Source organism: Aulonocara stuartgranti, assembly GCF_965226115.1.
Source record: "Aulonocara stuartgranti genome assembly, chromosome: 23".
NCBI lineage: Eukaryota > Metazoa > Chordata > Actinopteri > Cichliformes > Cichlidae > Aulonocara > Aulonocara stuartgranti.
In genome coordinates, this window is record NC_138958.1 from 27876064 (window position 1) to 27889137 (window position 13074).

At 38.2% G+C, this 13074-nt stretch overlaps 1 protein-coding gene across 2 annotated transcripts in view; it reads left to right on the forward strand.

The window, feature by feature from the left end:
• Positions 1 to 2880: 2880 nt before the first annotated feature.
• mbd5 (methyl-CpG binding domain protein 5) overlaps positions 2881 to 13074 on the forward strand; it is a 56435-nt gene continuing 46241 nt past the window's right edge. The window contains exon 1 of one of the 2 annotated variants that reach the window (XM_082523259.1): positions 2881 to 3346. The gene's annotated coding sequence lies outside the window, so the exon portion shown is untranslated. The remainder of the gene's footprint in view (positions 3347 to 13074) is intronic. The other variant, XM_082523258.1, reaches the window with a different exon arrangement.

A 13074-nucleotide genomic window follows, 5' to 3' on the forward strand; every position in this document is an offset into this window, starting at 1 on the left:
CCTTCTGCAACAATGACCCCTTCCCCCTAGCCCCCAAAAAGGAAAACAACAGTTGTACTAAATTAATTTCCTGTCACTTTTTCTAACTTTTAGAATTAATCAAAGTGATTATTTGGCATGAACTCAAACTATTTTGCAGATTAAATCAGGAGAACTTAAAGATCACTGTGTTCATTCCTATTGTTTGTGATGTGAGCCAGTCATGTCCTCCTGAGAACCAGCCTATTCATTTATGTCCTCTGTAATGGACATTTGTTTTTGGTTTATATCTTTTGAGTGATTTGAGAGTCCTGATGTACTAAATAAAGGACATCCTGGGCTTTCCACTGATATCTCAGGTGTTTGGGTGGCCTCTTTTAGCTCCAAAGAGGAAAGGAATCACAAAAATCCTTTTGCCTTGTCTTTATTCTTCTTTGCACAGATTCAAAAAGGTGATGGAATCATTCCTCTTACATTCTGGTCCGTGTTGACATGACAGCATCACAGAGTTGCTGCAGATTTGTTGGCTGCACATCCATGACGTGAATCTGCTGTTCCACCACATCCCAAATGGGCTGAGATCCGGTGACTGTGGAGGCCATCTGAGTACAGTGAACTCAGTGAACTCATTGTCATGTTCAAGAAACCAGTTTGTGATCTGAGCTTTGTGACATGGTGTGTTATTATGCTGAAAGCAGCCATCAGAAGATGGTACACTGTGGTCATAAAGGGATGGACATGCTCAGCAACAATGCTCAGGTAGGCTGTAGAGTTTCAGTGATGCTCAGGTGGTACTAAGGACCAAAAGAGTGCCAAGAAAATATTCCCCACACCGTTACACATCCAACACCAGCCTGAACTGTTGATACAAGGCAGGATGGAGCCATGCTTCATGTTGTTTACACCAAATTCTGGCTTGATCCTGAATTGTATTAGTGGAAGAAAGTGGACGGATGTAATCAAAGTATACAGAAGAGCATCTCTGAACAGGCAACATACTGAATGTTGATGCAGATGGTCTACGGCAGCAGAAGATCATAGCAGGTGACACTGCTAAGAACAGGAAACTGAGGTTACAGCTCATCAGAAATGACCACATTTTGTATTTTGTTACCAAGAAGGTTATGTTTTTAGTAGGATTTGTGTGTGTGCATACCACCATCCTGTCTGTAAACACAATAACTTCAAAAGTTGTGAATGAATTCTGATAAAACTTTGTATGAGTGTAGAGTGGGGTCGTGTTAACAATCCATTCAAATTTGGCTTACATCCACCAAGGTCTTCAAGGTCAACTCAATGATGTATTGGTGGAAAATGGACTAAAAGCCTTATAACTTTGAAACTATGATATGTAGTGTCACTGTAGTCAACATATATTACTAGTTTTATTAATTAATATTCAATAATCATCAATTTGATTTGATTTTATGACTTTGCTATGCACATTAAAGTAACAAGTTACAACTGTCAAATACATAATAATCGAATACATGTACAATGTTCCATTTTTGGGAAAACAAAACCTTGTGATTAAAAGCTTTTTCCACTTCATATTTATTTAAATACATTTTTATTAAACATTGAAATGAACAGTGTCTGTGGTCCAAACTGTAATAACAAGAAATGATATAAAACAAATTTATGTACTTTTTTTTATTGAACAGCAAGCAGAAATACTTGTGTGTGTGATTTCCATGAGGTCTTTAGGTTAAAGGCTTTATCTAATTCCAGTGATCTATAGTGTAAAAAAGTATATTAGTATGGAAAGATACTGAGGCAGTGAGGAAAAAATGAAAGAAGCACAAAACATAGTGACCAAAAACCATGAAAATCATGTGGGAAGACAAAAACAAACTCCAAAGGATTTAAAAAAGGGAAGCAAAATTGTTAATAATAAATAATAATAAGAGAAATTAACAGTCTTTTTGTCAGTCTCCAAATAAAAGCAACAATCTATTCAAAATACAGTTGAAAAATGAAAAAAAAAAAACCCACAATGCATCTCAAATCCAACAGAATGAAAGTGAAAGCAGGGAGTTGTTTAGTATGGAAGGTTGTTTCCTGCCCTTGTAAGGCTTTGGTTTAAGTTTGAAACTCTTAAATTACTGACCATCTTGAAACTTTGAGTTACTTCTGAGTAACTCCAAATTTCGAGATACCTAACTCAGAATTTCACAAAGTTTTCATAAGTTGTTAGTGAGTATCTCAAAACACAGAGGTATCTTGAAATTTCAAGTTATTTCAAGCTTGAAATTTTGAGATGCATAACTCGAGACGTGAAATTTTGAGATACATAAATCTAAATTTTACGTTGATTTGAGTAAAGTTGTTAGATTAGTTTTCAGTTTGTAATTTTGATTTATTATGTCTTAATGTTAAAATAAAAATCTTGAGATTTTGATTTATTCAGACCAAATTTTTGACATATATAATGTGAATACTTGCATTATGAACCCCAAATTTCACATTAGGTATTTTAAAATGTCACATTACTGACGGATTATTTCAAAATTTCAACTTACTCAGAAGTAACCAAAGGTTTTTAAGATATGTTATCTTGGAATTTTAAGTTATTAGCTGAAATTTTTGAATAACATAAATCAAAATTTTGAGTTATCACCTTGAAATTTCGAGGCTTTTGGATGGCAAAAAATATTCACTCTTTTACTGGCAGAAGAAAGCTTAAAAAAATTGGGAAAATGACACAATAATGAAGTGACTTTTAGTATATTTTTTTTTATGTCTTTCTGTATTTTTAACCACACAATGAATTTATTGAATTTTACCTTTTTTACAGAAACTTACATTATATAAAAAATGATAATATATTGGCAGCAAATGATCAGTATATTTTTTGTTTTGTATTTATTTTTGGTGGATGAGTATATACATGAGTGTATGAGTGTATATAGGATGACCTCAATGACCTACAGTACATTCGTAATGTACTGTGAAACGTTTCCATAGTCTTTAGGAAGAAAAATTATAAAAAATAAAATAATAAAAAATAAAACCAGTTCTATATCTCCCAGGATTAAAGTCAAATATGTGGAAAAAGGGATCAAATAGTTTTGCAGCCAATTCTGCCTCAGGGGTCCCTGGAGGCCCCTCAGGCCTCAAAATGGGACCCGCCGGTTCAGGCTGTGACTCAGTATGAGGCCCCATCCCAACCCTTACATCCAGGTTACCCCTAACTTTTTCCCCTTTCTTTTTTCCCCTTTTGGCCATGCAGAGTTCGTGTATGTGAGGAAACGTGCATCACCTCTCCCATCTGCTGGCTGGTTGAGCTTGGCGCATGCGCAGTGCAGCTCTCCATCATTTCCAATATCCCAGTGTAGGAGAACCAGCAGAGGCAGAGAACTAATGGGTAGGCTGCTTATTCTTATTTTTCCTAAGCTTGCAGACGCACTGTTGCTCGCCCGTTTCGCTGTTTCGGCTCCGGTACGCATTCGCCGGGATGCCCGGGTAAGAACGGACAGTTTACGGTTTGATTTGACGCAGACAGAAACGTTAGTGCCTGAAAAGCGTCTCTCTCTCTCCCTCTCTCTCCCTTCTTCTTCTTCGCTCTCCCCTCTGCAAACGCAACGGGCTTGCACGGCTGTTAGCTAGCATGCTAAGCTAACCCGTGCTAACTCGGCCTTACCCCTGGCCTTGCCTGCCCCCCTCCCCCTTTGGCTCGAAACCTCAACGACCGGGCCTAGCTGCTTCTTCTCTCTCTCTTTTTTTTACTTCGACAATTTGAAGTCGGAACCCCGGGCCTGCTGGTCCCCGGCATGCACGAACCCAGCTCCGCGGTTCCAATTAAATGCTGAAACGTTATTAGCGTAGCCGAGCTCGTCCTAATTCATTTTCGTTACAACAAGCTAGCTAAGCTAACGGCAGCTAGACAGCTGACGCTTGGCAGGCTAACCCCCCAGCTAGTTCAGCTAGTTCATATACAGTGCATCAAAAAGGCAGTCAGACAGGACTGATCCCGCTTGTTGACACGGTCCCCTCTTAATGCGGAGGCCCCTCACACGATGGAGCCCGAGCTAATGGTTATTAAACCAACATTTGGCTCAGTTGATGAGCAGCCCCAGCTAATGTCCACCAGGCTAATTGGCTATTATCTAACGTTTAGGTTGTTTTGGTTGTGTACACAAGCGGTTGTCATCTTCCTCCGGCTTCGGGTGGGTAAAAAAAGTCTTGTCATTCAGGCTATGTGGCTGTCAACTTTGAAGGCTGCTGCAGGACAATATGGCTCATTTATCCCCGAAGCTTTCCTTAGCCAAATCCAGCAGGCAGGAGCTACAGCAAGATTTAAGTGCTGTGCTGAGAATTAATGGGTTTAATCTAGCCAGCGGTGGATATCTTATGGGTCAGGACAGCGTGTCTAACCTTTGTGGTGTTGCAGGTTTATGCTTAGCAAATAGAAGGTGCTTTGTGCTGGTAGCTCTTCACTTTCATGAAACTGGACAGCTGTAAATATAGATGGAAATTCACAAAAAAACCTTCATATTGAACATCTTCAGCGCAGTCTCGCAGCAGTTTATGAATTAGTTGCAACCTTTAATCTATTGATTAGTGTTTCATGTACTGTACTCATGTACTGATTTGTGTCAGTGTACGGCAGATTAATGTTTTCCACTTTAAAAAGGTGAAAGGCAATAGAAAAGTCTTTAGCGGCCCCTCATTTCTGTATACTTTTCTAGGAAATGGGAAATGTGTGCAAACATAAATGAAGATGCAGTATATAAAAATGGACCTGTAAAGTTCTGTACAGTTCTGCTGGGCTTGAATGTCAATATCTGGTGTGACCACCTTTACTCTTCAACACAGTCTGAACTCTCTTAGGTAGCGTTCTTGTCATTTCTTTAAGTAGTCTTCTGGAATAGTTCTCCAGGATTCTTGAAGGACATTCAAAGCTTTTCTTTGGATGTTGGATGCCTTTGGTTCTGTTCTTAGTTATTATGAGGTCCGGGCTCTGGGGAGGCCAATCCATGACTGACAGTGTAGCATTTTGTTTTCTTTTAGTGCACTGGTAGTGTATTTGGGATCATTGGTGCATCAAAATCAGACTTCTCTGCATTCATACTTGTTTTACCAACAGTTTCGACAAGATTTCCCACATCAGTGGCTGAAATCTAGTCCCAAACCATGATAGAACCACTCACAGTTGTACCTCTCTTTACATACTGGCAACAATTTGAAACAAAAATGTCAAATTTGGATTCATCACTCCGTAAGACCCGTTACAACTGATTTTCCAGGCAGCCCTTTTGTGATTTTGCATAAGAAAATGACTTTAATATACTGTTCATCTGCTGTAGGCCTTCCAAGTCTTCTTGTGTCCTCTACTTGTTCAGTTTCCTCAGATTTTTTTTAAGGACATGTTGCACACCATGCTGAGACAAACCAGCTAATAGCTCTTTGGGAATCAGTTTGTTACTTTTTGAACCTGTCAGTTTGTGTTATTGTTGGCATTTTTCATAGATTCGACTAAATAAATAAGGAAAAACTATGACTGGACTGAACCCCAGTGGGGAAAAAAAAACATTAAATGCCCAAAGAAAAACTTTGGGAGACCTCCAGAAAGCCTGGAGAACTATTGTTCAAGCTTTAAAAAAATAGCAAAGTCTGGCTCATCTGAAGCAAAATATAAAGAAATAAGGGGTGGCTGAAGATTTTCACAATACTCAGGTATAGGTTTAGGTAGGGCTGTTCGATATAACGATATATACCGGATGACGATATAAAAACGTCTATCGTTTAATTTTACGCTATCGTTTATTTTGTGGTGTCGCAAAATAAACTGTTTACAGCAATTTTTTTTTTTTTATCGTTTTGATGGTCAATGTAGTGGCTATATTAATTTCTTAAAGTTCTCTCTTTCTCTTTTATTTAATATAACCACACTAGGGACGGACAAGCGCCTGTATTTATGCGTTGACGTTAGCAACAACGACAGTAAAACCATTGCATCACGTGTCCGCTTGTTTATTTTCCACATAAACCCTTCACAATAAAGCTCAAGATCCTGTTGAGACTTTTCAAAATAAACTGAATCACGTGAAAGAGTATGCAGAGTATTTTCGGATGAGAAGCAAAAAAGAGCCGCCAGGTGCTAAAAATAAACCTTAGACTCAAACGTTAGAGCAGGCTTTTCCCCGCAGCACACTGTGTAATAAATACTCACAAAGAAAACGGCGGCCGTTACAACTTATGTCTAAAAATGTATAGTTTCATGCATCGGTTAAAACACTCGACTCCAGGTACATGACGCCCAGCTGGAAACACTCCACGTAAGTCGAGCTGCCCGAGATTCACAGAATTTACAAAAAAAAATGTTAAATTTTTGTGATTTATATCGTCATCGGGACGATAGATGTCTTATATCAGGATATGAGAATTTGGTCATATCGCACAGCCCTTGGTTTAGGTACTAAAAGCTACTGTACAAGTTTAGAAATAATACAATACAAACACAATGCAAACATGAAATATACCATCTATTGAAATACATTGCTTATAAAGTTGTGTGACCTACCACAAAAAATCCCTATAATTTGTCTCTTTGTACATCAACAAATAAGTCTCTTTTTGTGACACTTTCATGTTTCGCTGTGAAAAAACTCTCAAAAACTGTCTGCATCTGAAAACCCTCTCAACATTTTTTCTTAATTAAGGGGAAAAAAATGACAATAAGTAGTTCTTTGAATGCACAGATATCTCATCTAAATAATGGGTAAGAGCATTTCTACCTGTAATTTTTCCTCTTCATATGTATGTTTACCTGGACTCTAATTTTCAGACTTTAATGGGATTAAAAGCCCAAACAGAATAAAAATGCTCCATATAAACACCTGACATCTGACGTAGGCTCACTTTGTTGTAATTAGGGTACTTTTTCCAGTACCGATACACAGGCACCAACTTTCTGCTAATACCATGTACTAAAACAGTACTTTTGTTAATGAAACTGTCGTTCTTACTGTGAGGAACATTTGGGAAACTGTTATGTAGATATACAACAAATTTTTCTGGCACAACTTCACCTAATTCCAAGGTGCATGAAGAAGACAAAGATCTGATGACATGAAGACTCCAGCGACACTTAAAGTATTAGGGAACAACTTTATTGGTTTTATTTTAGATTTTATTGTATTGTCAAAGATTATGTAATTGCGTTTGGGGCTATGGCAATGCATTTGCGACTTTTACATCAGACTATTCCTAAATTAAAGACGTCTAAAAACAGTGGTATAATCTTTTTCATGCATTGACCTCATAAACTTGGTAAATTTTTTGCTGCGTTCTATCAGCTTGTGTCCTGCATCATAAATGCTTGTGGAGGTATGTTTCTCCAAGCTGGTGCTCTGTAATGACCTTATCTTTAAGAGTAAAAAGTGAAATAAAAAGTTGAAACAAGTGTACTTAAAACCATAAATATTCAATTCAAGGAGAGATTTGTGACTTTCACGTCAGTATTTTTGAAAATGTGCTCTATGGCTTTATTTAAATGTGGATGGAGGTATGTTTCTCCACAACTGCTAAATGGCATTGTTTTTCCTAGCTGAACTGGTCCTTTTAACTTAATTATATACAGACTATGAGAGTTATGAGCAACTCCATAATTTATGTTCTTTTCTGTCATGAAAATTTAGAGTTTAAAAAGAATTATTTTCGAAATACATTGGGCAGGGATAGCTCAGTAGGTAAAGTGGTCGCCCCATGATCGGAAGGTCGGCGGTTCGAATCCACTTAACGGCTACCCTGAGGTACCCCTGAGCAAGGTACCGTCCCTACACACTGCTCCCCGGGCGCCTGCTTAGTGGGCTGCCCACTGCTTCACTGAGTGAATGGGTCAAATGCAGAGAAAAACAAGTAATTTCCCCATGGGGATCAATAAAGTATCCATTATTATTATTATTATTATTATTATTAAAACAGAGAATGATAATTCAGACATACATGCAATATTCATAATTCTAACAGTTAAAAACAACACAATAATGAGGCACAACAATAAAAAGACCATTTTAATCCAATTTCAGACAGTTCATTAAATCACATGCCAAAAAGACTGAAATAAAAGACAAGATATTGAGGAAGATGAATGCATGATGTATTAGTGGCTTTGCATGTGCAAGGAAATGATGAAATAAACATAGTATGTACAAAAGGAAAAATAAATGGATTTATAACAAATCTCTAAAATCTCTCTCGCTCTCCATCTATCTATTTGTGAATAATTGTTGTGTGTGTGACATCACACAACGTTTTGTTCAGATTTGCCCACCTGTTAAGATGGAGATGGGATAAATGCAGACATAGTCAAAATGTGCAAAATAATTATATATAAATGTAGTAGAGGCCACTTTGTGCTCCTAGTTAGAGTGAGCACTGCATGTATCTCTGTATGCAAGTATTTCTGCTAGAAAGAGAGAGGATGGCTGCAATTTTAAGAAATCTGCCAAATTTATACTAAACAAGCTGTCCATTTGCATAAAGGCAGCTTTTTTTAAGTACTTTTTACCACTCCTAAAAAACAAAACAACAACAACAATTTTTCAAGCTGTACTGGTCCTCTTCAATGAGTTTATTATATACCAACTCTGTGAGTTAAGAGTAAGCCAATAATGGAAATAGCTGTGCTGAAAAGACTAAGAATTTCCAAATGCAGTGTTGTTCTTGTGTTTCATTTTTAAAATTATTGCTAAATAGGTGGACAACAAAAGGAAAATGCTGTTGTTAAAGTCACATATGCATAAAGTATTCATGACTATTCAAGTTTGTCAGATACTGCATAGAGAAGACCTTTGGAAGGGTGTTTCTCCTCTTATGAAAAAAAAGGGTTTCTGTGATTATTAATAAACTCTTTAGTGATTAAAATCAATGGTGGGCACATTGGTGCCAAAAGACCATCCATATCTGAATTTCGGGATTTTTATTCAAACATCTGCCAAAAATATGAAATTAAACAAAAAAGCTGTTGAGAAAGACGAGTGGATGACGTATTTGTGACTTTTACAAAGAAAGCAGTGTAAAAGATGCTTTTCACGTTTTTAAATTTGCTGTTCTGGTAGCTTGATAAAGACTCTTGTGGGCTTTTTACCACCAGGAATTTTTTAATTTTTTTTTTTTTGTTAAATTGTGAATAACACAAAAAATCCTGCTGATGTCTATTCTGGGGGGAAAAAATTGTTCACTTCACCTGGGGTCATGCTTTCAGTCGTGACACTGCCACTGCTCTTCCATAGATTCTCATTTTAAAATTAAAAGCCAGCATCATATAAAAAGCAGACTCTGGCATCTTTATCCCCTCACCACTCAACCAGTTACAGCAGGATGCTGGAGGTCTCTTTGTGTTCAAAGGGAGTTCTTCCTCCCTACTGTTGCCCAGTAGGGATCATCGGATTGTTGGGGTTCTCCCTCTAGTACTGAAGGGTCTTTACCTTACAATACAAGGAGGCTTATTGTGAATTTTCAGTCTACTTTTAGCCTCAAATACAGATGAGGGGTTCATGCTGTGGAGCTCCAAACCTCCAGCGTTGCCTTCCCGCTGCGTTTTCCACACCAGTTTCTCTCAGCAGCCTCGTGTGCTTCCTGTAATGAGAAAATGCTCACTCACTTGTTAATGGGGTTTGACTTCATCTAGTTTTTTGTTTGTTGTTTGTTTGTTTTTTTACAGTTGAACTGATTGGTTGAAATCAACCTGTGCAGACACACATTTTCCTTTGCCATTGGTTATGTCAGACCCTGTGTAATACCAGTAAGACTAACGGATCATCTATTTTAATGCTTCCGCTGGACTGTGACTGTGCTCCCTTGATTTTTACAGTTCCCAAAACAACTACTCCACCACTGTTATCTCTTCTAATTGGCTTTATTAATTTGTCACTCTGCAAAGACCTTAAGTCTTCCAGTGGGTTATGTGCTCCATTCAAACTTACCAGAGTCCAAATGCTGGCAAACTGGCGTTGCGTGCTCCTAAAGTCGTTTGGAGCTCATGTTCTGACCTGAATTGTGAGTTGGCGAGTAAATGTTGTCGGCTCCTAGATAAAGGTTTTCCTCTTTCTCCTTTTCTTGTCCCGATGACTAAAGATCGGTCAGAGACAGGTTGTCGTTAGAGTTGAGTGAAAGTCCAGCTCAGGCATGAACAAAGCAAAGAAATCTACCTCTTGACCTAATAATGAAATGCACACAGGCCACTTTGTCTGATCATATTCTTTAATATTTGGACACTGACGGAGAACGTTTTCATTTACATAAGCTGCCATCTTTAATGGACCACAAATTTAGTTACTCGAGGATCTTTGGCTGTGTTTCTGCTCGTCTTTTTTTTTCTTTAATGTGATTTCTTATCTAAAACAGTTTGTAATTTTTTTTACTTATTTCCTATTGAGGGTGCATTTCTTCCTTTTGTACCACATTAACTTTTTCCCTCTCTTGTTCTCTACTGTTTTGGTGACGTGTGCAGCTGGATTCACTCCAAACTGTAAAATTCCCATCACATTCAAGTACATGCACTTTTGGATGTGTGAGATTGACCTTTCTGGGTTTTTCCATACAAATCTGAGTTGGCATATTTAAAAAGGGGTTGCAACATTTACCTTCATTTTGTGAATACTTTCAGTTACAGGTCCTCAGAGTAGATAAACATAGTTTGAAATCTGCCGTTTTTTTAATGTTTTTTTAATTTTATTTTTACCAGCCCTGATAGCTCAGTAAAATAAATGACCATATGGCCAAATAAATACCTTTAACAGCTAGAAACAAATTTGAAGTCAAAATAAATACAATCAAGTAAAATTATTATAGATTTCAATGAAAACTTTGAGTAATAACAGAGAAAAAGTTCATGGAAAATAAAACAGAATACAATTAACCTACTAAACGCACTAGTGGAAAGTGTGGTGCAAGAAAGCATGAAGTTGTGATATATACCTTTCATACAGAACCTAATTTTAGCAAATATTCACTTCTGAAAATCTGGATGGCGATACTTTAAAGAAAAAAGTAAAAAATTATTTTCATCCACTGTTCAAGTTTTTGCTTGAGGTCTAACTTTATGCACTATAAGTTGAGAGATTTCCTCTCATATCTCTCTTCTATGGTTTAAGGAGACAAAGTAGGAAAACGAATTTCAAATACGTGTCTCTGTCCTTTTTTTTTTTCCATCCACAGTTGGTGTATTTTATACAACTGCATTGGTTTGACTGCTAGTGTTTGATCTCAGACAGTCCAGCTTGTAGCAGTTTTATCCACCTCCTCCTGCATCTCTATGTAGCCGGCAGAGCAGTAGGTGGCAGGGTGCACCTTCACTGTTCCCCAAATTCACATCAGGAGTTAGACAGGTAGAGGTAGCTTTAGTAGGTGTGCTTTATTGAAGGCTGGGAGCCTTTATGCATCTTCCTCATTGTTCTCTTCGTGACCACCACTGCTATAAACAGCTGGCAGGAGAAAATACAAACAGCCCGAGATGGTGAATCATACTTCTTGTGTCTTCCACGTGGTATCTCCAGCTGCTGCAGCCATGATGTGCAGTTATGTTTCGGGAACTCAGCTCTGCTGTCACCTATGACTAAGAAAACACACTTTCATCATGTTCAAGCAGCAAAGGAAACGCACAAAAATGGGTTTCATTTCCTTTTCCCGCTGTTTTTTGTACTTTAGGTTTAAGGAAATCCTCTGTAAAAAGACACGTTTTTCTTAACCCTCCTGGTTGGGAGTCCTTGCTGACAGCGAGGACATTACTTGACCACTTGGAAGACGTCGAACTTGTAGATTTTAACCTAGGTGGATAGAAATTTACCATTCCTGTGATATCTTTGGTGAAGTTGTAGCCCTCAAGCTTTACAGTCTACCAGAACACAGCATTTGTTTGGGACAGCATAGCATATGCTGTATTCACATGTACCCTGTTTTTTGTAGTGCAGATGTGTACTGATACTACTGGTATGTGCATTAGCATGGCTGCTAATGACAGCAACTTTCATGTAGAAAGTTGTAGTTTGGAATAGGGCTGCTCAATTAATCGAATTTTAATCTCGATTACGATCTGGGCTTTCAACGATCATTAAAAATGACTGAGCCGATTATTAGCCCCTCCCTCGTGCTTTACTCTCGCGCTGCTCCGTGTGGGAAATCGAGCGCACCTCTTTGCATTTCGAACACGTGTCACAACAATTAAGAGCAGCGGTCTCCAACCTTTTTTGCGCCACGGACCAGTTTATGCCCGACAATATTTTCATGGACCGGCCTTTAAGGTGTCACGGATAAATACAACAAAATAAAACTAGTACAGGTACCGAAAAAAAAATTTATTCATAACACATGTGAAAAGACCCAGGAAAACTGAGTAAACGATAACGAAATAACGCTGAAAACCGATAAAAACCCTAAAAACTATACATTTCACACCTGAGCCTCAACTCTCGCGGCCTGGTACCAAACGACTCACGGACCGGTCCGAGGCCTGGGGGTTGGGGACCGCTGATTAAGAGGACCCGAGGGAACCTCGGAAAGCTAAGCAGAAGTTATTTGGAGAGGAGAGTGACTGCCGTTGGTTGAAAAGAGAGGTAAAAAAAACTTCAGTGGTGTGGAAACATTATGCCCATATGGAAAAGATATATATAAATCTTATAAAGTTTATATCTGTCTTGTGTGAAACTTGTATGAAAAGCATATAAGAGTGAAAACAGATATAAGATCCCTTGAAAAATTATATAATGAAACTTGTATGTTTTGGATACTTACTAAAACAATGTATGAAAGTAATGAGAAAGTGGCCACTTTCATGAGTAAATCATATAAGTTTTTACTATTTCTTTTCCATATGGGTGGGTTCGCGGAGTCAGATGTGGATCAAGTAGACATAGGCTGTGTCCCAATTCAGGGTCTGCACGCTTGAAGTACGCATTTTAAGTGCGGTTACGTCACCGCCACGCGACGACTGCTGTCCCAATTCGAAGTGTACTTCAAATGCATACTCCAAATGCGCCATCGATTTCCCCAAATATCAAGCGTGGTCCGGTGCACGCTTCGTGGTCCCATATATCCCACAATTCATAGCGCGGCGGTGGGTGTGGAGAATTTTGCTGCAAAATACGGCAG